The sequence below is a fragment of the Mus musculus genome, chromosome 5 (genome assembly GCF_000001635.26).
Source record: "Mus musculus strain C57BL/6J chromosome 5, GRCm38.p6 C57BL/6J".
Taxonomy (NCBI): Eukaryota; Metazoa; Chordata; class Mammalia; order Rodentia; family Muridae; genus Mus; species Mus musculus.
This window is the reverse complement of record NC_000071.6, coordinates 100990322-101016332: the sequence shown is the minus strand read 5'-3', so window position 1 is coordinate 101016332 and position 26011 is coordinate 100990322. Positions and strand designations below refer to the sequence as shown.

The 26011-nt window shown below is 42.8% G+C and overlaps 1 non-coding gene across 1 annotated transcript; it reads left to right on the top strand.

Moving 5' to 3' along the window:
* The first annotated feature begins 23387 nt into the window (after nucleotides 1-23387).
* On the top strand, nucleotides 23388-23459 carry n-TDgtc1. Its single transcript has one exon. It is a non-coding gene; the product is annotated as a tRNA-Asp (tRNA).
* The last annotated feature ends 2552 nt before the right edge of the window (nucleotides 23460-26011 follow it).

The following is a 26011-nucleotide window of genomic DNA, read 5'->3' as shown; positions in this document are numbered from 1 at the left end:
AAGTTTCTGGGCTAAAATCCACTTATCAGTGAGTGCATATCATGTGAGTTCTTTTGTGAATGTGTTACCTCACTCAGGATGATGCCCTCCAGGTCCATCCATTTGCCTAGGAATTTCATAAATTCATTGTTTTTAATAGCTGAGTAGTACTCCACTGTGTAAATGTACCACAGTTTCTGTATCCATTCCTCTGTTGAGGGACATCTGGATTCTTTCCAGCTTCTGGCTATTATAAATAAGGCTGCTATGAACATAGTGGAGCATGTGTCCTTCTTACCAGTTGGGGCATCTTCTGGATATATGCCCAGGAGAGGTATTGCTGGATCCTCCGGTAGTACTATGTCTAATTTTCTAAGGAACCACCAGACTGATTTCCAGAGTGGTTGTACCAGCTTGCAATCCCACCAGCAATGGAGGAGTGTTCCTCTTTCTCCACATCCTTGCCAGTATCTGCTGTCACATGAATTTTTGATCTTAGCCATTCTGACTGGTGTGAGGTGGAATCTCAGGGTTGCTTTGATTTGCATTTCCCTGATGATTAAGGATGTTGAACATTTTTTCACCCATGGAAGGAGTTTCAGAGACAAAGTTTGGAGCTGAGATGAAAGGATGGACCATCCAGACACTGCCCCACCCGGGGATCCATCCCATAATCAGCCACCAAATGCAGACACTATTGCATACACCAGCAAGATTTTGCTGAAGGGACCCTGATATAGCTGTCTCTTGTGAGGCTAAGCCAGGGCCTGGCAAACACAGAAGTGGATGCTCACAGTCAGCCATTGGATGGAACACAGGGCCCCCAATGGAGGAGCTAAAGAAAGTACCCAAGGAGCTAAAGGGGTCTGCAACCCTATAGGCGGAACAACAATATGAACTAACCAGTACCCCCAGAGCTCGTGTCTCTAGCTGCATTTTTAGCAAATGGCCTAGTCGGCCATCATTGGGAAGAGAAGCCCCTTGGTCTTGCAAACTTTATATGCCTCAGTACAGGGGAAACCCCAGGGCCAAGAAGTGGGAGTGGGTGGGTAGGGTATTTAGGGGAGGGGGGGGTATAGGGGACTTTCGGGATAGCATTTGAAATGTAAATGAAGTAAATGCCTAATTAAAAATTGAGGGAAAAAAAAAAGAAAGGGGATTTCTATGTGTTATAGGGACACAACCTTTGTTTCCATTGTTACTAAGAAGAATTGAAAAAGAATCTTTTTCCAACTAGAGAGAGCATGTGCCAAAAGCCCTGATGTGCTTACGATGTCATCCCACACTTCCTGATTGGCTCCTGGACTCTATCCGAGACTCCACATCACCTAGTCATCTGTGTGCATCCAAGGACGTTCTTGCTTAGCAGAAAGAAGAAAGCAAATGAGCAAGTTAGACAGATGTGAATGTCTAAGGTCGCCAAGGATTCTGGGATTGTTCCTGCAGCAGTGTCTACGGTAAGTGCTACTGATGATGACCTAAGCAAGAGGTCTACGAGTCAAGGAGACATAGCTCTCTGTAGGAATTATTCCCAAGAAAATTTACCCCAATGAGTTATCTCTGGGATCTGATATTGAGGAGGGAGGGGAACTCTAGCAGGTTTCACTTGAATCCCTTTGGTGGGAGCTACCACATCTGTCTGGAATTAGAATTGATTTTATGGATAGTTCATCTTTAACGCTGAGCAGAAAAAACCTTGAAGTCACTTTGTAGTACACATCTGTGTAGATTCTATCCTATATGTATCCAATGCAGAGACTTATTTAAATAACCCTGTCTCTGAGACTCCCGTTAAGGCCCCACCCCAATCTAGAATCATCCAGCTCCAATCAGGAAAGGTCTTACCATTTATACTGCTCAGTCTTCTTGGCCTAGAGCAGGAGAAGAGACAAGTGTTGCTTGGATGAAGAAATATCTCATAGTGGTAGTATCTGAAAGCAGAAGAAGGTGATGAGGAGAAAAAGATAAACAAATCCAATCCAGACCTGTCATGAGAGGCTAGGAGAGTTGCACCTAAACATTTCTTTGTATTCTATTTGAGATGACGTTGACTACTTTAATTTAGATGTATGTGGCCAGGGTCTAAGTCCCCTTTGTCATTGATAGACTTGAGTGGCAGGCATAGATCTTCCCTGTCACGATATCTGAGCAGCTAAGGAATGACTGGTGCCACTTGAATGGAAAAATTCTGCACACTGTCAATACAATGGGTGTCAGGGATACATTGTTACTCACCCTAATCACAGTAATTGTATACAGCGACCAGCCAGGGAAGAAAGGAAATGAGTGCCTGTCCATAGGCAACAATGTAACTTCATTTAACCTTAACGGACCAGACAGCTGATATCATTCCTCCCTGGCACTCCCTGAGATTCCAGCGTCAAAACAGCTTCTCATTTGCAATGTATGACAATTTTCTCACATCTAAAAAGACACTGCCACAAGTCAATAGACTATAGATTGCACTTGGAAATGGGAGCGTCTTAACTAAAGCCTGCCTGCTTTCCCCAGGAGGCCAGCGGCTGCTCCCCCTCCTTTTAATAATTTGTATGTTTAGGTGTTCGGTCAATTTACTCTACACTTGTAATGTCTTATAGCCAAGACCATCAATCAGATTCAGTGTGACAAAAATATCCTGCTACAATATTACAGGTTATTAAAGGGATGATGGGAGCAGGCTGCATGCGTTTACGGGAGCCTTTTTTTCTCATTTCAGAGAAACTGTCATGGACCTGAACTGGTGATTCATCTTCTCTCCATGATCAACAGGTGGCTGCCAAAAGTGGACTTTGATGAGCTACTTTCTTGGGTCTCTTTCATCTTACCAAGCACCTCCATGCAAATTCTTTTCTTCTCTACCTTTACTTTCTTACCCTGAAAACAGCACGGCTTGTAGAAAGAGCTATGTGAAACCCTGGTGCGGGTCCCTTTAGCGAGGTGCTTGAAAGACCAGTGACACTCCGGGAAGTCTGACAAGGTATATATGTATTTCTATTATTCTCCTACAGGGAGGGTATGTGGTCACCCAGAATTGCTGCGGGTTCTTATCCTAGGATTAAATCTTGGGCCACATGCATAAAATGTTCATAAATGGAAACCTATTTTTTTTAATTTTTTTAATTAGGTATTTATTTCATTTACATTTCCAGTGCTATCCCAAAAGTCCCCCACACCCTCCCCCACCCACTCCCCCACCCACCCGCTCTCACTTCTTGGTCCTGGTGTTCCCCTGTATTGAGGCATATAAAGTTTGCACGACCAATGGGCCTCTCTTTCCACTGATGGCCGACTAGGCTATCTTCTGATACATATGCAGCTAAAGACACAAGCTCTGGGGGGTACTGGTTACTTCATATTGTTGTTCTGCCTATAGGGTTGCAGATCCCCTCAGCTCCTTGGGTACTTTCTCTAGCTCCTCCATTGGGGGCCCTGTGTTCCATCCAATAGCTGACTGTGAGCATCCACTTCTGTGTTTGCTAGGCCCCAGCATAGTCTCACAAGAGATAGCTATATCAGGGTCCTTTCAGCAAAATCTTGCTAGTATATGCAATGGTGTCAGCGTTTGGTGGCTGATTATGGGATGGATCCCTGGATATGGCAGTCTCTAGATGGTCCATCCTTTCATCTCTGCTCCAAACTTTGTCTCTGTAACTCCTTCCATGGGTGTTTTGTTCCCAATTCTAAGAAGGGGCAAAGTATCCTCACTTTGGTCTTCGTTCTTCTTGAGTTCCATGTGTTTTGCAAATTGCATCTTATATCTTGAGTATTCTAAGTTTTGGGCTAATATCCACTTATCAGTGAATACATATCATGTGAGTTCTTTTGTGATTGGGTTACCTCACTCAGGATGATGCCCTCCAGCTCCATCCATTTGCCTAGGAATTTCATAAATTCATTCTTTTTAATAGCTGAGTAGCACTCCATGTACCACATTTTTTGTATCCATTCCTCTGTTGAGGGGCATCTGGGTTCTTTCCAGCTTCTGGCTATTATAAATAAGGCTGCTATGAACATAGTGGAGCATGTGTCCTTCTTACTGGTTGGAACATCTTCTGGATATATGCCCAGGAGACATATTTCGGGATCCTCCGGTAGTACTATGTCCAATTTCTTGAGGAACCACCAGACTGATTTCCAGAGTGGTTGTACAAGCTTGCAATCCCACCCACAATGGAAAAGTATTCCTCTTTCTCCACATCCTCACCAGCATCTGCTGTCACCTGAATGTTTGATCTTGACCATTCTGACTTGTGTGAGGTGGAATCTCAGGGTTGTTTTGATTTGCATTTCCCTAATGATTAAGGATGCTGAACATTTTTTCAGGTGCTTCTCAGCCATTCAGTATTCCTCAAGTGACAATTCTTTGTTTAGCTCTGAGCCCCATTTTTAATGGGGTTATTTGATTTTCTGGAGTCGACCTTCTTGAGTTCTTTATTTATATTGGATATTAGTCCCCTATCTGATTTAAGATAGGTAAAGACCCTTTCCCAATCTGTTGGTGGACTTTTTGCCTTATTGGTGGTGTCTTTTGCCTTGCAGAAGCTTTGCAATTTTATGAGGTCCCATTTGTCGATTCTCAATCTTACAGCACAAGCCATTGCTGTTCTATTCAGGAATTTTTCCCCTGTACCCATATCTTTTAGGCTTTTCCCCACTTTCTCCACTATAAGTTTCAGTGTCTCTGGTTTTATGTGAAGTTCCTTAATCCACTTAGATTTGGCCTTAGTACAAGGAGATAGGAATGGATCAATTCACATTCTTCTACATGATAACCGCCAGTTGTGCCAGCACCATTTGTTGAAAATGCTGTCTTTTTTCCACTGGATGGTTTTAGCTCCCTTGTCAAAGATCAAGTGACCATAGGTGTGTGGGTTCATTTCTGGGTCTTCAATTCTATTCCATTGGTCTACTTGTCTGTTTCTATACCAGTACTGTGCAGTTTTTATCACAAGTGCTCTGTAGTACAACTTTAGGTCAGGCATGGTGATTCCACCAGAGGTTCTTTTATCCTTGAGAAGAGTTTTTGCTATCCTAGGTTTTTTGTTATTCCAGGTGAATTTGCAAATTGCCCTTTCTAATTCGTTGAAGAATTGAATTGGAATTTTGATGGTGATTGCATTGGATCTGTAGATTGCTTTTGGCAAGATAGCCATTTTTACTATATTGATCCTGCCAATCCATGAGCATGGGAGATCTTTCCATCTTCTGAGATCACTTCCCTTGTTGATAATTTGGAATTGAAACTACGTAAGGACCAATGCTTCTTACCCAAGAATTAACCAGAATAGTTTAAAGGGGAAACATCTTTGGTCTGTATGTTTGGACACTTGGTCCAGTCTTGAGTTGGTAGAAACGTCTGGGAAGCATTAGGGGGATTGTTAGAGGAGGCATGTTACTTGGATGGATGTAGCAATGAATAATTAATCCAATTTGAGCTTCCTCCTGGCAGGTGATCAAGCCTCTTGCCACCCGCCAGCGCTCTCTGCATTCACAAATGAAGACATACACACAGCAGCTTAATTTTTAATATGTCTAACTAACTCAATAGTTGGGTATTTCTAACCTCCCTCCCCCACCCCATCCCTGCAGCTAACACACACTCCCCTCCAGTATTCCTGAGTTAATAGTTTCTAAATCTATTTTCTATCTTTGGTTCCTGTGATGGTTTGTATATGCTCAGCCCAAGGAATGGCACTATTAGAAGGTGTGTCACTATGGGTGTGGCTTTAAGACCCTCATCCTAGTTGCCTGGAAGTCAGTATTCTGTTAGCAGCTCTCAAATGAAGACGTAGAACTCTCAGCTCCTCCTGCACCATGCACCCTGATGTACCAGCCTAAAACGGAGCAAATTAATTCTAGGTGAAGAAGAACTTAAATCCAGGCTTGGTGGACCACACCTTCAATTCCAGCATTGATAAATTTGAACAAGGGTGGGGATAGGGAGGCATGTTCCAGCTCCTGCAAGCAGCAGAACTCAGCATTTTCAGCCATTGGGCTCTGGCTTTAGAGTCACGAATACAAGGGACTACTGGGAAAATTGATGCTGGCTAGCTAGAGCTAAGAAATTAGCAATGATTAAAAGAGAACAGCATCACTGAGGTGAAATCTTCTGGGAACTGTTTTCTGGGAGCACAAAGAAGCTGTGTTCCAGAGATAGCCAAGGTTGTACCTTGTGCTGCGGCTGGACTTGGTAATGTGTAAGTGTCACCCAGGTGGTACTGGTTTTGAAGGCATGAAGACACCATGAAAAACAGCTGAGGCTTTTCACTGTGAGAGGTCATGGAAGGCCATTGGAGAAGGTGTAGCCTCAGCTGTAGTTGATGGCCCAGGACTGAAGGAGTCATGCAAAGGATTTGAGGCTTGGCACCATGAAGAGAGTCTATGAGAGGCTATTGGTGAAGCCTAGTTGGAGTGGAACAACCTAGTGTATTGGAGATGTCAGTACCATGGGATGATCACCAAGAACAGCAGCCACAGTGGAGTGGATCAACCTGAGCTTAGAGTGCTACAGAGGGCAGAGCTGGAGAAGTGATGCCAGCCCTTGGGAGGAGCCCAAAAGATCAAGTGGAATCCCAGACACTGAAACAAGAAGCTGTAACATTGAAATTACCTTGGAGACTCATAGATGTTAAAGATGCCAGAGCCATGGTATACATGCTGAGGAAAGCTGCTAACAGGGAGTGGAACCAGCCCAGGAGAAAGCAGTTTGTTGCAGTCAACAAAGAGGAAAAAGGAGTGGAGATCTGAAGACTGCTTTGACATCAGCCATGGAGACGCAGAGTTTGGAGTTTGCCGAGCTGGTTTCCTGTCTTTGAGGATTACAGTTAAGTGATTGGATGAATCTCAGAAGAGGCCTTGAACTTTGAACTTTTGTATTTGAACTAGAGCATGACCCCCTTGTACTACAGTTACATTGTCACTGGCTTTTTGTTTTCTAACTCCTTCACTGCCTAAGCTTGGCTATCCTGGATCTTGCTTTATAGATTGACCTTGTACGCAGAGATCAGCATGCCTGTCTCCTGGGATTAAAGGTGTGTACCACCATATCTGGGTCTAAATTTAGCTGGGTAGGATCTTGCCCCAAAGTCCCACTCCCTTAATCTGTTATCTCCTAGAACACAGGATTTTGCTCCATTTCACTTCCTGGTACTCCTTTAATACTTGTACCATGTATTTTATATTTTTCCTTTCTAAGCTTGCTATGCTTGTTCAAACTTCTCTTCATAAGACTTAACCAGAGAACAAAGTCTCTGTTGGGCTTTTTTGAAACTTCCTTTGTCAATGCAATTAATCTGAGTCTCTTCACCTTAGCCTCAGGCAGACTTTTCAGTCAAGGGCAAAAAGTAGCCACATTCTTCACTAAAATACCACAAAAACAGTCTTTATCACATTCTGAAATTCTTCTCCTTTGACATCTCTTGAGCCAGGTCAACACGGTTCAAGTTACTCCCAGAAACAAAGTCTTCCATATTCCTACTAGGATGACCCATTAAGCCCCATTTAAAGCATTCCACTGAGTTCCAAATCCAAAGTCTCAAAATCCACATTCTTTCAAATAAAAGCATGGTCAGGCCTATCACAACAATACCCCAGTCCCTGGTACCAACTTCTGTCTTAGTTAGGGTTTTGCTGCTGTGAACAGACACCATGACCAAGACAAGTCTTATGAAAAACAACATTTAATTGGGGCTGGTTTACAGGTTCAAAGGTTCAGTCCATTATCATCAAGATGGGAGCATGGCAGTATCCAGGCAGGCATGGCGCAGGCAGAGCTGAGAGTTCTACATCTTCATCCAAAATAGAAGACTATTCCAGTCACCTAGGGTGAGATTATTGAGCCTACACCCACAATGACACACCTACTCCTACCAGGTCACACCTATTCCAATAAGGCCACACCCCCAAATGGTGCCACTCCCTGGGGCAAGAATATACAAACCATCACAGCATGGTAATGGTTTGATCTTTAGAGCTCAACCATTCCACACCCTACAGACAGCACTTGATAATGAAGAACAAGCACAGAATTTGGTTTCTCCTTCTGTAGGTCTTGTTCTTCTGTCCAGCCATTTCTCATTTTCAGGGATCCCTGGGAAGTGTCCCCATGTTGCTTGCTACATCAAGCCCCACGTGTGCATGTACGGTTGCTGATAGTGACTGCACTTATGTTATTGACACTATTAGATATTTCTCACATGACTAATGAATGTCCCACAGAGTCTGCTCTTTTAAGGCAGTCGCTCAAACTCTGCAAATTCCAATCCCAAGATTAATTCCAAAATCCTCTGCAAACAATCCCAAAATTAAACTTTCACTGCCTGGCACCTCAGGAAATGCTGTCAAAATCCTATTCTAGACTCTGGTCGTCCACCCCAACCACTGAGTGTCTATGCCTCATGCTGTCAAACATTTAGAACATCAGTCCTGACTACTGCAACAACATCAAGCACTATAATAGCCAGGGGTTATACATTTCTTATATATAATTATATAGAGTCATAGATTTATACAATATCAATTATGTAATTCTAAAAATAACAATGTATGTATACTTCTATTAAAATGCATGCTAAAATTCATGTATGCATGTGTTATGCTGACATTAATATTTATATTAATATATTAAATTTATTTACTGCAGATATGTCTTTATACCTTGATAGGCCTGTTTGTAGTTTTAAAATTCTGGTAGATCTTATGAAACTGATACACTTTAATAAGCAGTAAGTGGAGCGAAGCTCGGTTAACTGAATTCTTACACTTGGATTGGTGTGAAGGAGGCGTGGAGGTTCTTGAGCTCACAGGTAAGCTCGGGGGTCCTGGAATGTTAAACACTCGAGGGTATCGCTTCAACAGGAGGGATGCATAACCGGTTTTCTACCCAGAAGGCTGGGAGCAGATGTGGTTGAGCCCTGATGACTTTTGTGCTATCTGTGAGGATCCTTCCTCGACTCCTATCATGAGCTTGTCAGTCTATAGTAGCCATCTTTATGGAAGATGACGCATGCAGTCAATCTATAGAACCCACGTGTACAGACAAAGTTCCTTGAGCTTTCCAAAGAATGTTGATGTACTTGTGTCTTAGGCTTTACTGTGCACATGGGATTGAGTTAATGTCACCAGAAAATTCCTTTACTGGATTGTGCTTAAATATGCCTAAAATAAACTCCCCAAGTCTGAACCAACACTAGCTACTTCATCCTGCATCCTGAAGACTTATAAAAAGTACAGGAGCATCTAAAGAAGGCATTAAGGAAGCTGGCAGAACATGGGGACAGATCTGGGGTAATGGTCCCGGCTCCAGCTCAACCTGCTCGAGGGACGGCTGTGGATAGCATCTTATCTGCTCCACTGGGCCACCAGGACAGTCAACACAAGAATGCCATGCGGACGCTAGAGAGATCACAGGTCCATCTGTTTCCTTTCATTTGGCTCCACTTTACTCTCTTCTACTGAGAAATCTGCATATTCCAGGAGGGTGGCCCACAAAAACTCAGCCTGCCCTATCAGATAGTCCACTTTATTAGTAAACTGTGACCGTCACGTTCAGTGGCTCACTGGTGCCTTCATCTAGCTTCATCGCCCACTTCTGGCCTCCGTGCACACCTTCATACACATATACATACATTCGCACAGATAAATAAAAGTAACCTTTCTTAAAAGAAAATGTTTAGTTTCCGGAAATCCAGAGCTGAAAAGACAGAAAACCAAAAACAAACAAACAAGCAAGCAAACTCATGTGTGCCTGGCAGCAGCCTTGGCCCACACGGCAGAGTTTACCCAGCTCTCGTCCCACCAGGTCCGCAAGCACTCCGGTCCCCCCATCCACTGCAGCTCAGGGCTGATGGCCCTCATGTTTCTCTCATGTTGTTGATCTGGACTGCTGTCTCTCCTAATCCAAGACGTGATTAAATTGAATTGCTTTCTAAATCTGTTATGTACTTTGTTTGTAATGCCCTCGCTATTGGGTTTGAGTGGAACAGCAGTAAGAGACACTAATTGATTCGTTTAATTTTATTTTCCATTCTTTGAGTTGAAGCCTTTGGGACTCGCTGTGTAAAGTAATATGTAAATTGGGGCTTGGATGCAAGAGTTCTTGGCAGTTTTTTTTCCCCCCCAGCAGGACTCAAGCATTACTTGGAACTACTTAAGAGAATAATTTCAAGGAAATCGGCCTCCACTTGTACATCTATCTGATTAAATCCTGGTGTGTTCAGAAATACACATACATTGTGCACTCGAAATCGATTCGGATTAATTAGTGATGTATATCAAGCCATGATTGTACTACCCCCATGATTTGTCTAGCCCTTGTGCTTAACTTAAAGTAGAATAAAGTTTTATAGGTCACATAACTGTCCAAAAACAAAAAACAAAAAAGGAATAAAGCAGAGATGAGTTGCAAGATATAAGCCAACCATCAGCAACTATACAGGAATGGAGGCAGGCGGGCAGAATGGAGGCGGGGCGGGGCAGAATGGGGGCGGGACGGGCGGAATGGGGCGAGGTGGGGAGGAAAGGGGGGGCAGGGTATAGTTCACTGGCAAAGCCCTTGCCAGGCACGTGCCTGGCCTTGGGTTTGATCCCCAGCACGAGCAAAATAGGAAACAATAAATGATTTAAAAAAAAAAAACAACAGTCACCCATCCATTGATTGATTGGGTCAACAAACCCAGGCCCTACTTTGAAGCTCTACTAACTTAGTTAATATGACTCTACTTGGTTCTTATTTTAGAGCAGACACTGTGTTAAGCATTTTAACTGAATTGTTCCCTTAGGGATTCAGTTGGAGATGGGCTAAAAGGATGGTTCAGTAGTTATGAGTGCTGGCTGCTTTTCCAGAGGACCTGAGCTCCCTCCGCAGCACCCACATGGCAGCTCAAAGCCACCTGTAACTCTAGTTCCAGGGAATCTGGCGCCCTCTTCTGGCCTCTGTGGGCACCATGCATGTGCTGCACAGACTGCATGCAAGCAAAACACTCAAATGCTTAAAATAAAAATAAACAAATCAAAAAACAACAACAACAGAAATGATGGTTACCAGAAGTGCTGGCCGTTCTTCCATACTCTCAGGTTTGGTTCATTCACAACCATCTGTAACTTCAGTTTCAGGTGATCTGGCTCCCTCTTCTAGCCTCTGTGGGCACCAGGCACGCATGTGGTGCACAAACATACATGTATGCGACACCCATACACATAAATAATAATTTTTAAAGATACTTCCAGGGAATGTAAATGATAAACCGCAGTCTTATATTTGGGGAGTTCAAAACATAAGTGTTAACATATCAACGGGCAATGCTTTAAGAATTGAAAGAGGGGGAAAATATATACCTTTTAAGTCCAAAGAACTTTAGTTTTCTGTTTTTGTTATTTGCAAACCCTGTTACAGTGGATGCCTGCACAATTCTCAGACACAGGAGATAGAACTGAGCTGATTTTAAAATAACTCTATTCGGTTCTCAACTTCCTCCCTCCAAACCAATGCCATTGTTCAGGGGAGATCACAGATTCCGCAGTGTGAATGTAATCTCTCAGGGGTTGTCACTGTTTCTCCCTAAAGTCTGGCCCTCACAATAACAACACTGGCAATTTCACTGCTCACCACAGTTAATATATTTCAGTATGATCAAACCGTAGCTTACAGGAAATTGCTATAGTATTGATGTCATGGATGAGGAAATCAATCCATGAGATATCCAAGCCCTAGAAAACTAACAAAATGAGAAACCAGGGAATGACGCTTGTCCTCTTGTGGAGATAATATTAACACTGTACGTGCTGTGGCTGAGCTCTCCCTGTGGAGAAGACACGTGAGGGCAAGCTAGGATGCTCTTCAGTCAAGGAGGGGCTTCCTTGAGCTGCCATGCCTTTGAGGATGTGAGGTGAGCTTTTAAAGAATCTGTGTGAGCAGCTTTAGAATTTGACTTTGATTTTAAAGGTGGAGACATCTAGGTTGGCCAACTGGGGCCAGAATAAAACAACCCAGACCAGTGACTTCACAGAAACTTGGTGTCTCGGTTTCGAAGATTGGCAAGATTCAGGCTCTGGTCAAGACTCTAATCTTGGCTTGCTGTTGACCGGTCTCTTAAGTTCTTCTGCTCTTATATGCAGTTCGTGGGGTATTTATATTGTTCTCTCTAAATATACATATATACATACATGCATACATACATACATACATACATACATACATACAATCTATATACCTATATATCTTAGTCACTGTTCTATTGATGTGAAGAGACACTGTGACCAAGGCAACTCTTAAAAAATAAAGCGTTTAATTGGGGTCTTGCTTATAGTTTCAGAAGTTTAGTCCATTGTCATCATGGTAGGGAGCATGGCAATTTTCAGGTTCCCTACATTCTGGAAGAAGCTAAACTTGGAGACTTTGTATGTGGAGAGCATGAAAGCTGTGCTTACCCAGCCACATTCCCACTTCTAAGTCACATGGGGGAAAACAGTGACTTCACAGAGGTACGAGGACTTTTAGAGAGGGTTCCAGCGCAGATATTGGAAGGGAGGATGCTGCGATACTATTTTCCTTCAGATGTGCCATGTTGCTTTCCTACCTCCCTAGGAGGGAAATGCAACGAAAATTTAACAAGTTGTCCCAGAAATTTTATAGACCTAAACACTGGACCTGACCCTCAAGGAGATAGGCTCATACACTAGAGCTAAGTTAAATTGTAGCAAAGAGTGAATGAGCAGAAAGGAGCTTCCCGGCAGATGACTGAACTCCCCGGAGAGGACCACCCTACAAAGTGCATAGTCACAAGTGAGCCACTTGGAAGGCTGGATGCTGCAGACAGATCCCCAGTGCAGAGCCTCCGGTGAACTCCTCAAAGATCCCATGAGGAGCAATGCCGAGGAACCAGTGCGCCAACTCTGTAGTCATCCGGTCTGATCCAGTTTGCTGTTACTTTTGTTCTTTGCCTGTCTTTGTTACTTTGTTATTGCCATGAGAAAAATGCCTTGGCCCAGGAAACTTACAAAAGAGAGTGTTGAATGGAGCTTTACAGGGTTAGAGTCCGTGATGGCAGAGCAAAGGAATGGTAGCAAGAATCACTGTGCCTCTCTAGACAGATAATATGATTACTATTAGTTACTGAAACTATGTCAATGTCTATTTCTAGCCACTCAAAGATAGCTCTGTTCTCATAAAGGATTGCAAAAACCATCTCAAATCCATCCCTGTCCCCTGCTCAGGATCCCCCATCATATAAGTCTGGCCTCAATTAACAGCTTTGGCTTAACTAAGTCAGTTAACAAACATATTTGATAATCGCTTGTGCAATGGGCTTATTCTTTTCTTAGAAATTTGTGTCACCATATGACTGAGTCTAGGTGTGTTGGTAAGCTTTCCATTGCTGTGGCAAAATAAATAGATTAACTTGTAACGAAGAAAGACTTATCTTTCATGTCTGTGAAGTGGAAGTTTCTGGTTGTGTCCTGTGATGCAGACGCATGTGTCATTTTGCTGAGGCAAGACCGTGGGAGGACACATGATGTCTGGAGAGAGCATAAGTGGGACTCAATGGACAGTGATAGGGTTCTTGCATAGCTATCTGTGCAACTCTTCATTGGTCTCACATCTTCACTGATCTTCACTTCATTGAGAGAGGCACGGCAGAGAACTCCTGGATTCCAGTTGGGCCTGGTCTCTCCTGTTGATTCATGCCAATTTGGTGGAGGCCTGGTGGCTTCTGCTGCTGCTGCCAATAATGATGGTGATGATGGTGATTGTTATTATTATTATTATTATTATTATTATTATTATTATTATTATTTGGTGAACTGGATGTTGGTATCCAAACAGAGATTGGAATTACCCCAAAGAATTACTTCAAAACAGGTCTATATCCCCTTGTCCTATTAACATCTGTTCTTCTCTACCTTTGGACAGTGAGCTAGAATGTTGGGTCAAAGCATTTAAGAACCCTAATTAAAGTAGGTTTTGAAAAATCTAAGCCTACACTTATGGCTGGAGAGATTTCAGTCTATGCTTACTTAGCCCCTTGCTTTAAGCCTGTGGCAAGGCAGCACACCAGAATAGGCCTGTATTTCAGAGGAAAAACTTTCTGACTTCATGGTAGCCAAGGAGCAAAAGAAAGAGAAAGGGTCATGGTTACAGTATCATCTTCAAGGGCATGTCCAACAAACTAACATTCTTCTCTTGAGTCTCCCCTCCTAATCAACATTCAGGAAGACCTACTGAGAGGCTCTGTTTCCAAATAGCACAAGAGACTGCCAACCAAGCCTTTGGCACATGAGAACTTTGAGAATACTCCATATTCAAACTATTTAACCTTTGGCGACTGGATCCAAAAGGCTCAAGTCCATCTTCACATGCAAAGTGCACTAAGTCCATCTCCAGGAGTTCCCAAGCCATTCCAGAATTGCTGGAAAAGCTCAAGTCCAAATTCTTCTAATAGAAAAGGTAAACAAACACTTAACTGTGAGCCCCCACACAAATGAAAAATAACAGGATTACAATATATAGTCTCTAATCAAGCTCAAAGTAGAGAAATTTTTTAAAAGAAGAAGGAATCAACCCCAAGCAAGAACAAAACTACCAACTTGTGTGATCCATGTGTGATATCTAGGGTCGTGTGGTGCTGAGGTATGATCCCTGAATGGCTTGGGGAGTTCTAATTCACGTAGCCTCACCGTCTACAGGCCACATGGCTTCTCATTAGCTGGGTCTGATTCCCATCAACACCTTTTCTCAGACCATATAATATTCCTCTTGTTAATATGTGCAGGATCTCCATGGCAACGTCAGCCTCACTCACACTACTCCCCACATTGCCCCATCAGCCGCACCTTGCACTGACTCTAGTCCTGTGTTACCTTGACTACATTCCCGAGCTGTCCTTTGAAACTGTGGCAGACACCTCTGCTACTTCTGAACTCTTATATTTCCATGTGCTTGCAAAGCCAGAATCATGTGAATGACACCAAGGTCTGCTGCCCACAAGAACTGTACCCAACCCCATTGGAAGTGCAGACATAGATATCTCCCGGTATTTGGATAGCTGAACACAGGGAAAGAAGCTTAGGGGAGACAATTTCCTGGGCATCCGTTCATGAGCAGGGCACTCTGGGACTGTGCTCAAGGCAAAGTGTTTGAAGTGAGTTTCTACTTTTACACCCTTGGGTTTGTGGTGTGGGGCATTTTGCCAGTTCCTCAGACGGTCCCCAGCGTATTCTTCTGGTTGTCTGCTCAGAGTACTTAGCATCCTTTTAATGGCACTAATGTCCTTAGTAATCACCCCACCCCCAGATGTAACTTTAAATGTCCTTTTCTGACAAAAGCTCAGCACTTTCTAAATCTTCCTGCGCTGCCCAGAAATTCCCTTGCCCCTTTCTGATCGTTGTGTAGCCTTCAGGTTTCTTCCACCAAATTAACTGGTTCATTACTCTTTTTCTTTTTCTTTTTTTCTTTTTTTTTTTTTAGATTTTATTTATTTATTATATGTAAGTATACTGTAGCTATCTTCAGACACTCCAGAAGAGGGCATCAGATCTTGTTACGGATGGTTGTGAGCCACCATGTGGTTGCTGGGATTTGAACTCAGGACCTTTGGAAGAGCAGCCAGTTCTCTTAACCGCTGAGCCATCTCTCCAGCCCCCTGGTTCATTACTCTTAAACCCCTTCTCCAGTAGAGTTTCAAGAAATGTAAACAAGCTATTTTCCAAAATGCAGCACAATGGTGTCGGGTGCAGGTCCCAGTAAAGCTCCCACCCTCATCTAAGCACGTGTGAGTTCGGCCTTTGCTGTCCACATTCCTGCCAGCATTCTGCTTTTCTGAACTCCTACCATTAATCTCTGCTCAAACACTCTAAGCTTTTTCTAACCTGTTTATCCAAATGTCTTCAAATTCATCCCGCAAGTTGATTCCAGGTTCTTAACAGAATACTGTAAAAATCTGGTCCCTGGAGTGACCTGACTGCTTGATACCAAAGCTCTGTGTTAGTCAGTCTTCTCTCATTGTGACAGGATGCTTAATATAAATCAACATGAGAGATGAGAGGGTTCATCTGGGTTTATGGTCACACAGGTCACTTGGCCCCACCACTTTAGGCTTGTGATGAGGCTGGACATCCCAACAGGGGTCACGCGAAGGAACCTCATCATAACTAGGAATGGAGGAGGGACAATAGGGTTCATATGTCTCCTCTGAGGGCAGCCCCCTGAGTATTCTCACTTCCTTCCACTGGGACCTAGGCTCCAACATTTCGTGCACCCCCTCAGTGTTGCCATGGGCTGCTTGACAGCCCAGCCTATCCTACATGGAGAATGACCTATATCAAAACTGAAGCACCAAGCTAGCCTGCAGTACAATGAAACACAGGTTGCTCTGCCATCTCTGTCAAAGCACCATTTGTTAGTCAATCAAGACACAAAACAATAGTGCTGACAAGGTTACCCACAGAGGCAAGCCTGGATCCCATCAAAATCAAAAACACTTCCAGTCTGAGCCCAGGGCATGCTACGAAAGCACAGAATCTGGCATTACATAAGCATTTCCGTCCAAGCTATCAATTTTCAGTTTGTGGCAGATAAGAAGAAACACATAACTCTCTTAAGCAAACCCTCAAAGGATTTCTTCACGAAGATGGCAGCTACAACTGATTAGCATAATGGAGAAGATAAAATTATTTAAGTTTCACAGATCCTCTCGGTCAGCAGCAATATGTTTGGAATTCAGCGGGCTAGCTTTCAAATCTGGGTAGAGTCTTGAGACTTGAATATGAATCTGAAAATCTTCAGGGCCAGATCTCATAGCAACCATGTGGTGCCACTCCTAAGAGCTGCTTCCGACCTTCCAGAAATGTCAGCAGTCCTAGGCCTGGCTATAACCTTACTGTAGCCATCTTTTAAAATGCAGTCATAATTTCACCAAGGCACCCAGGATGCATTATGATAAAAAGTAACCAAACGAAGTGCAGATTGTTTCTTTTCAAAAGCTAGGTCCTCAACTGAATGGCTGAGTAGAAGATTCACTCAGCTTGTAAACTACTTCTTGCTAAACTAGTTTGATCACATTGTTGGGTTGCTACCTCTACTGTGCAGGACCTTGAGAATTGTTCTGTACATTTGTTTGATTGCAAGTATCTAAAAAGGAGTAAAAATTCAAGAGCAGATTAACTGAGCTAACTTACAGTCTTCTAATTTAGCAAAACGGCTAAAGTAAAGGCAGCTCTATGAATTGCAACCACATTTATGCTGGCTTCTGGTCCCATACATACAGGTTTGTTTGTTTGTTTTGTTTTGTTTTGTTTTGTTTTGTTTTGTTTTGTTTTGTTTTTAGCTGAACATGCTTTAAGATCTCTGCCCATGAGGAAGTAGACTAAGGAACAAGCAGAATATTAAACACCCTCTTCTATGCATCCCTGGGGAGCCTTCTGCTAATATTATACGTAGCAACAACATTGCTGGAATGGTTTATTAATGACATCAAAACAGAGTGCATGCTACATCTAATGATAATAATAATAAAGGTTATTTATTCTCTGCCTAGCTGCCAGATAGCTTTAGAGGCCTTACAAAGATACACTTAAAACCTGGGTAACACAAAATAAAAAGGAGACAAACTGCCTTCGGATGTGAGAGAAAATCAGAATGGTGTGTCCTGGGAAAACTGCACTGCAGATCACTGCTCAGTGAGTCTGCATTTCCACACATTTACATTCTCTCTCTCTCTCTCTCTCTCTCTCTCTCCATGAGCATGCTAAGCCATCATTTCAGGTCAAAGGGGATTCTGGGAATGGAAGATGACACAGATGTCAGGATAATAGTCACTGCCCGTTTGTTCACTTGCAATTTGTATCCAGTGGCTAAACATACACAATAATAACTTCTTCATCCCTATCATGGTTTGAATGTTTGGCCCAGGGAGTGGCACTATTAGTGGGTATGGTCTTGATGCAGTGGGTGTGTCACTGTGGGTGTGGGCTTTAAGATTCTCATCCTAGCTGACTGGAAGCCAGTATTCTGCTAGCAGCGTTCAGAACTCTCAGCTCCTCCTGCACGATGCCTGCCTGGATGTTGCCATGTTCCTGCCTTAATGATAACGGATTGACCCTCTGAACCTGTAAGCCAGCCTTAATTAAATGTTGCCCTTTATAAGGGTTGCCTTGGTCATGGTGTCTGTTCACAGCAGTAAAACCCTAACTAACACAGTCCCTCCACACTTCTATCTAGGTTAACAATGACTAATAAAGTAATCTTCAGGTTAAATACCTTACAGTAAAAACACATTCATGTGGAGTCTTCATGGGAACAGAGATTTGATGATTTATACCCAGCCAAGGGTCAGACCCCAAACTGGGACGCATCTTTCTATTCCTGGGCATCTTTCTATTCCTGGGCATCTTTCTATTCCTGGGCATGCTGCCCTAGCTCACCCTTGTCCAAGACACACACACACACACACACACACACACACACACACACACATACACACACATACACACACACACATACACATACACACACATACACACACATACACACACACACATACACACACACACACATACACACACACACACACATACACACACACACATACACACACACACACATACACACACACATACACACACATACACACACACACACACACACACACACACACACACATACACACACATACACACACATACACACACCTAAAACCATTTCTACAAGAAGACACATTTTGTTTGGAGCTCAGCCTTTTTGTGACTCCAAAACATAGTTATTTCCATTTTCTGTGACAGACTCTAATGGGGGACACACTTATCTATCGGGTGGAGTGGTGATGCGGAAACGCAAGGTTAGATGAGCTGGGGCAGAGACAATTACTTTAAGAGAGATTCGAGGAAAAGCCAGAACTGGGAAATTCTGTGACTGGAGGGTAAGTGAAAACAAACTAGAAGGAAGATCAGTCAACCCCGGGGCTGAGCAGAGCCTTGCAGAGAGATGTGCAGGGGCTTTGCCATGCAGAGCTACCTCTACGAGTCCTCCTCACTCTTCCCCATACATCCTCAAGATGTGGGCCTGAGGGAGTCCATTGTCATCTTTAGAAATGACTTGGTGACCTTCAAGTATGGGTATGTGAATACAAAAAGATAAGTGTTCAGACAGACTTTGTATATTTCACAAAATATTTCATACGAGCCCCCCCCCCAAAAAAAAGCATCTGCTTTTTCACTCTGTGCACCAGTGCATTCTCAGTTTGACAGGATCTAGAATCGCCCAGGAGACAACCCTGTGGGCGTGTCCATGAGGGGTTGTCTAGATTAGGTTAAGGAGGAGACACCCGCCCTGGATGTGAGTGGCTTCATCCCAAGAGCTGGGGTAAAAGCAATTAATGAAGAAGAGAACTGGGCATGGACAGATGCTCCTCACAACTGTGCTTGGTACTAAACTAAGCCCATCCTTCTACAGGATGTCAGGTATTTTGCCACATCAACAGTCTCTTGCTTGAATTGTCAAGTATCTGTCTTCAGAACATTTATGCACAGGCTGCACTAGAGATCTTGCGGTTAAAAATTCAAAACCCAACGATCCTGGCTTAAACGCCCCCCCCCCCTTATCTTCTATGTCACTATCAGGACAGTCTCTAGCAGCCAAAGTTATTTCCCACCCCTAAAGCAATCAGTGCCCAGGACTGTGGAGTACTTTTACAGAATACAGCATAGAATAGTCTCTAGAAATAGTAATAAAAGTTTTTACAATATGTTTTTATTTTGTTTTATAACCAGTTGACTCATGTGTCTGCTCAGCATCATAAACATTTTAAGGATAAAAATTAAATATCATTACCCTTAGCACCTAGTATAATACATGAGCTATAGCCAGCATTCAATAAACATCTGATAAATGAGGCGTTCATAGTCTAGATCATTTCTCTTCACTCTTTCTCCACTGTGTATACATCCTAGTCCATCCCCAACACTCCTTTCTCACTACACATTCTTGCACTTCTCTGCAATTAGAGATGATCAGCCCTTCGGCAACCAGCCTCCTCAACTACGATGTCTCAAAGGTTGGTACCAAAAGTTCAACAAATCCAATGAAAAACTCATAGGATAGCCAATGTTGGGTAAATTCACCAGGAAAGACCTAAGGGGCATATTCTTGGTGTACAGGATTAACTGTGGAGCTGTTGATTTTATTTATTTCCATTTAGCCTCATGACTTAACCTGCTCTTTTTATAGTCAATCTAAAAATTACACTTAACTCAGAGACATGTACAAATTCCAAGCTCATATCAGGCACTTGGGAATTTACGGCTGCAAAATATTCTCTGAGTTCGGTTTATGATCTCATCAGAAAGTCTGATTGAATTATGCCGAGGTAAACTCAACCTCCCCGCTCGTCAATCTACATTCAGCTAATGGGGAGCTTCGTTGCGGTTGCTAAGAGACAATGTTGATTATAGAAACAGAAAAATATACAAGTTGAAATAATGCTGACATTTTTAATCTAAGACATCCCCATCTACAGAGGCTCTCTCTTCCAATTAGGATGATTTAGTGCATTCAATAACTAAAGAGCTGAGGTGTGTGTGTGTGTGTGTGTGTGTGTGTGTGTGTGTGTGTGTGTGTTCATTTGTGTATATATGTACTTGTTTGCTTATACTGTGTTTGTACTTCTGTTATAATAAAAGGACTGGAAATCACAACGGCCTGCATAAAACAGGTTTGTGTTTCTTTCTCACAGAAAGATTCAGCTTGAGCTCGTGTAGTAAATCCATCCGCATCAGAGACCTCTTTTTGCATAGTTTTGTTTTTTATAATCTCATATATAAAAACTGCATCTACGTCACCCCATACCTCCTCTTCCCTATCCAGCTCCTCTCTTCCCCTTCCAAACCTTTGATCTCTTCTTTAACCACACATAGTATACATATGTAAATATAGTCACATGTATGCAGATAACCTTCTATGCATTATTTACTCTCTAACTTCTTCATCCATGGATTTCAGTGTGTTCTGAAACATGTCCGCCTCTCCTTATCCTTACCCTCCTCCCTGACCCTTCTTCCCCATGTTTCCCAACAATTTCATGGCCTTTCCTTTTTTATATATATAACACACTGAGTCCAGTGCATCCGATCTCCTCATAGGTATGCAGCCATTCACTGGAACAAGGGCAATCTATCAAGAACCACATCCTTAAAAATCCTGACTAACGGCCTCTGCAGAGGCCTACAAACATCAATGCTCCTCCATGCTGAAATAGTGACTGAATTGTTACAATGCCATCTGCTGTGAGTTCATGAGGTCACCAGTCCCACCATGCCCAGAAGGACACTGTTTTCAACACTGCTTTCCATTCTCAGACTCTTAGCAATCTTTCCACAGCCTCTTCCAAGATGTTCCCTGGGCCTTACAGTGAGGGAATGTGATGCAAGTATCCATTTAGGAATTTGGCATGCTATAGACGCTTACTCTTTGTACTTTGGTAAGTTGTGAATCCAAAATAAAAATTTAAATTTAAATTTTAAAAAACCCTGATAAAGACTGAAATATGTATAGAAACACACACTTAGAAGGTAGCTTGATACTGTGTTCCTTCAGCAAAAGAATAGTGGTAGGTTCGGCCACCTGGAGCCTATGAGCTTCCAAATCATGGATTCTTACTAGATTTACCATACCAGGGATGGATTTCCTTTTAAGGAGCCCATCTTAAATCTGATCAGACAGTGGTTGGTTACTGTTGCAGGATTTTCCCTGTCCAGTCACATTAGGGCAGCAGGGGGGCCTGTGATTGAACGGGGAAAAGGGAAGTGGAGCTAAGAGTTGCAGAGATGGAGAGTGTAGGAGAGAGAAGGTAGAAGGAAGATGGCAGTGAACATGAACCAGCCTGGCCTTAACCAGCCAGAGTTATGATATCATGAGGTTAGAATAATTGGGATAAAGCTTTTAGCATTATCAATTGGCTCTGAAATTATTGAATTGGCTTCTTGTAAATTGAGAATTTATTGTTACATAAATCTGATTGGTTAATTATAAGCTTTAAGAGTTTTGAATCTTCTGGGTAAATGGGTGTTGAGATGGCTGACTGTGGGGAGGGCTGTCATTGTGTGGGCCTGGTGGCAGAGATCCACCAAGGGGACTCAGGATCTCCAGCACAGAGCGACAGCCGAGCTGAGATCACCCAGCTGGAACCATGTGGTCCACGTGCTGGCCTTAGTGTGGGAACGTGCTGGCTTGCTTTTTAAATATTTCCCACAACGCGTTACTACTACATTTGTGCCACTATACCAGCCATGGGCATGCTTTGCCATGCCCTTCATAATCTTACCAACTTTATCCCCCCATGGTCTGTGCCCAAAGTGCATGGCACCTTTAGCAACAGGATCTTCCAAGAGCAATGTCAGGAGTTTGTATTGTTTTAGGGGGTGTGGTGGTTTGTTTATTTTGATTTTATTAATATTTATTTTATGTATATGAGTACATTATTTCTGTTTTCAGACACACTAGAAGAAGGCATTGATCCCATTACAGATGGTTGTGAGCCACCATGTTGTTGCTGGGAATTGAACTCGGGACCTTAACCACTGGGCCATCTCTCCAGCCCAGGTGTGGTGGTTTGAATAGGAATGGCCTCCATAGACTTGTGTGTTTCAATGCTTCGCCCATAGGGAGGGGCACTATTAGGAGGTGTGGCATTGTTGGAGTAGGTGTGGCCTTGTTGGAGGAAGTGTGTCACTGTGGGAGGCAGGCTTTGAGGTCTCCTATGCCAGTGTGACACACAGCCTCCTTCTGCTGCCTTTGGATCAATATGTAGAACTCTCAGCTCCTTTTCCAGTACCATGCCTGCCTGCATGCTGCCATGTTTCCTCCTTGATGATAATGGACTAAACCTTTGAAACTGTAAGCCAGCCCTAATTGAATGTTTTCCTTTATAAGAGTCGCTGTTGTCATGGTATCTCTTCGCAGCAACAAAACCATAACTAAGAGTCTTTGGGAACTTCTGACAAACAACTCAAAGGAAGGCATCACATTTGACACTGGGACTTGTTTGTTTGTTTGTTTGCTTAATAAACTATGGACTCTTGGAGGAACATTATCTCCTGTGTAAGGTAACTCCAATTAAACCCAGTACGTGATAGATAGATGATTGATTGATAGTGGATTTTCACATGGCTTTTCTGAATGTCCTCAGTATTAGCAACACCTCCCCTCCCCTCGCGTGCTTTACCTTCCCATCCCCCACCACCAGCCCCAGTTAAATCCCCTATTTTTCTCTTTTTCCCCTTAATATTTTCTACTGCTCCCTCCTGTAAGCTCTCTTTCCCTACTCTACCTGCTCTGGCCCTTTTCTCCTCTCCTGGCTTCTAGAGGAGGTCTTCTAAACTAAACACGCAAATCTAAAGACTTGAATTTAAGATAAACATAGTCCTCGTTAGTATAGTGGTGAGTATCCCCGCCTGTCACACAGGAGACCGGGGTTCGATTCCCCGATGGGGAGAGTGTTCTCTATTTGGCGAGGCATGGTGGCGCACACCTTTAATCCCAGCACGTGGGAGGCAGAGGCAGGTGGATTTCTGAGTTCGAGGCCAGCCTGGTCTACAAAGTGAGTTCCAGGACAGCTAGGTCTACCCAGAGAAACCTTGTCTCGAAAAACCAAAAAAGAAAAAAAAAGAAGAAGAAAAAAAAAGAAATTAGGATAAACGTGGAAGAGAGTATATACAGTGTTTGTTTGTCTTTCTGGAGCTCAGCTCTTCTACATTCTGAAATGAGTTATCAGTCTGAAACCTCAGGAGACAGGATGTTCACATTCCAGCCAGCAGGGAGCAGAACACTCCTATCAGCAGATTTTATTTAGGTTCTTTGAGTTCCTACTATAGATATTGCACCTATCAATGCCCCTGCTGCATTAGTCATAACTAATTTGTCTGGTCACAGCTGAACACAAAGAAGATCAAAGTATAACTTTAAGTGGGCAGCTATACATTCAAGTAAGAAAAAAGAATATACATATATATGTGTGTGTGTATATGAATATATATGTATATATGTATATGTGTATATATGTATATATATATAGTGTATGTATGTGTAATATATAGTGTGTATGTGTAATTATATATAATGTGTGTGATACACACACACACACACACACACACACATATATATATATATATACATATATATATATACACATATACATACTCATATATAGTCTTTATAAGCCGTTCACTAGATGCAATCTGCATTAGTTACTTTTCTGCTGCTAAAAATAAAATACCATGACCAAAGGCAACTTAAGGAAGTTAGATTGTATTTGGCTTATTGTTCCAGGACAACGTCCATGATGAACACCCACAAACCATAAGCAACTCGGGCTTACCACAAGCAGCAGGCATGGCAGGAGGAGCAGAAAGCTAAGAATGCCCATCTTGAATTGCAAGTCCAATGCTGTAAGATCCAACTGGAAATGGTCAAAGGATTCTCATCTCAAAGCCTGCCTGCAGTGACATCCTTTCTGCAGCAAGGTCATGCTTCTTAAATCTCCCCAAACAGCGCCACCTGCTGGGACTGAGCGGACATAGGACATTCCCATGCTCATTCAAACCACTCGGAATCAATAGCATCAAAGGACAGAAGGACACATTCATTAGGGACAATGACTTGGTTGTGGGGTCTGAGAAGTCTGAGGGTGTCCAGAAGTTGGAGAACGAGAGAACTCAGTAGCACAGCCCAGCCCTGTGTGAAGTTATAGGTCTCCAAGCTGAGGCAAGGGAGGGAGAGCTGTCCTGTGCTCCAGAGGGGAAAAGCCACAGAGCTCTGAGTTTAACAAGCCAAGAACAGGAGGGAGGCACTCCAGCTCTGAAGTTTCCGTCTGACATCGCTCAGTGATAGTTGCCCACATGAAGGACAGACCTTCCCGTCCATTCCCAAAGAGAGGATGTGAAAGTAAGAAATCAGAGGTCCCACAGAGCTCCAAACCCAGGCAAGCGAAGTTACGTTTGGTGTCGGGTTGGAGTATAATCTTTGGATCAGTGTTCTGTCCTCTGAGCCCACTGCTCTCCATCCCCAAGTCTGTTGAACAGCGAAGGTCAGAAAGCCATCAAATGGTGGCTCACTTTCAGTGACAAGCTGAGAAATTCGTGTTTAATTCTGGAAGGAATGGGAAGCTCGTGGAGTGTAGCCATCTTTTTTTTTTCTTCTTTTCTTCATTTTTCTTTTCAGAACAAAACACCATCATATAAAATGGGCTAAAATGAAAACGTGCTATGAAACCGCTGTGCCGCCTAGAGAAGATTATGTGAACTGACTGCTGGGGCTGGATGTGTGTCACCTCAGGGAAACCACAGAACGGAGACCGTCATCGTGAGGTCTAACCATATACAGAGACTACGCTCTTAAATACACAGCAGAAATATTTTAGCAATTTTACTGACGTGTGACAGGCATATAATAAACTACATGCATCCAAACAGCACATTTATTAATTATATATACTAATGAACATCTTGTTAAGTTTTGGCATAAATATACCCTTGTTGTTGCATCACAAAACCAAAATTATGCACACATTTTCAGTGTTTATATTAATTTAATCACACAGTTGTGCCATTGGGTTTTTTTTTTAACTAACTTCTTTTCTTCAGTAGAGGATCTTCAAAGTTTCAACCATGTTTTTATGAATTCATTCTTTTTTATTGCCTAGCAATGCCCCATTGTTTCTTTAGGCAGTCATGTGATAACTAGAGCTGACATGAACTTATATATGAGCATTGGTAGGTTGGTTCCATTAAGAGCAAAGAGCGCGGACATCTGGTAATTGTATATTTAACTTTTAAAGAAATTGCCAAGTCTGCCAGAGTAGTTGTATCTTCTTATATTTCCACCAGTAAACGATGATTCACTCCAGATTTGAACCAACCATTGACACAGTGGGTTTTTGGTTTGGATACTGAGAAATCCACTTTAACACAGATGTAGAAATATCCACTTTAACATGGATGTAGAGGTGGCCATTTTAACATAGATATAGAAATGGCCACTTTAGCATGG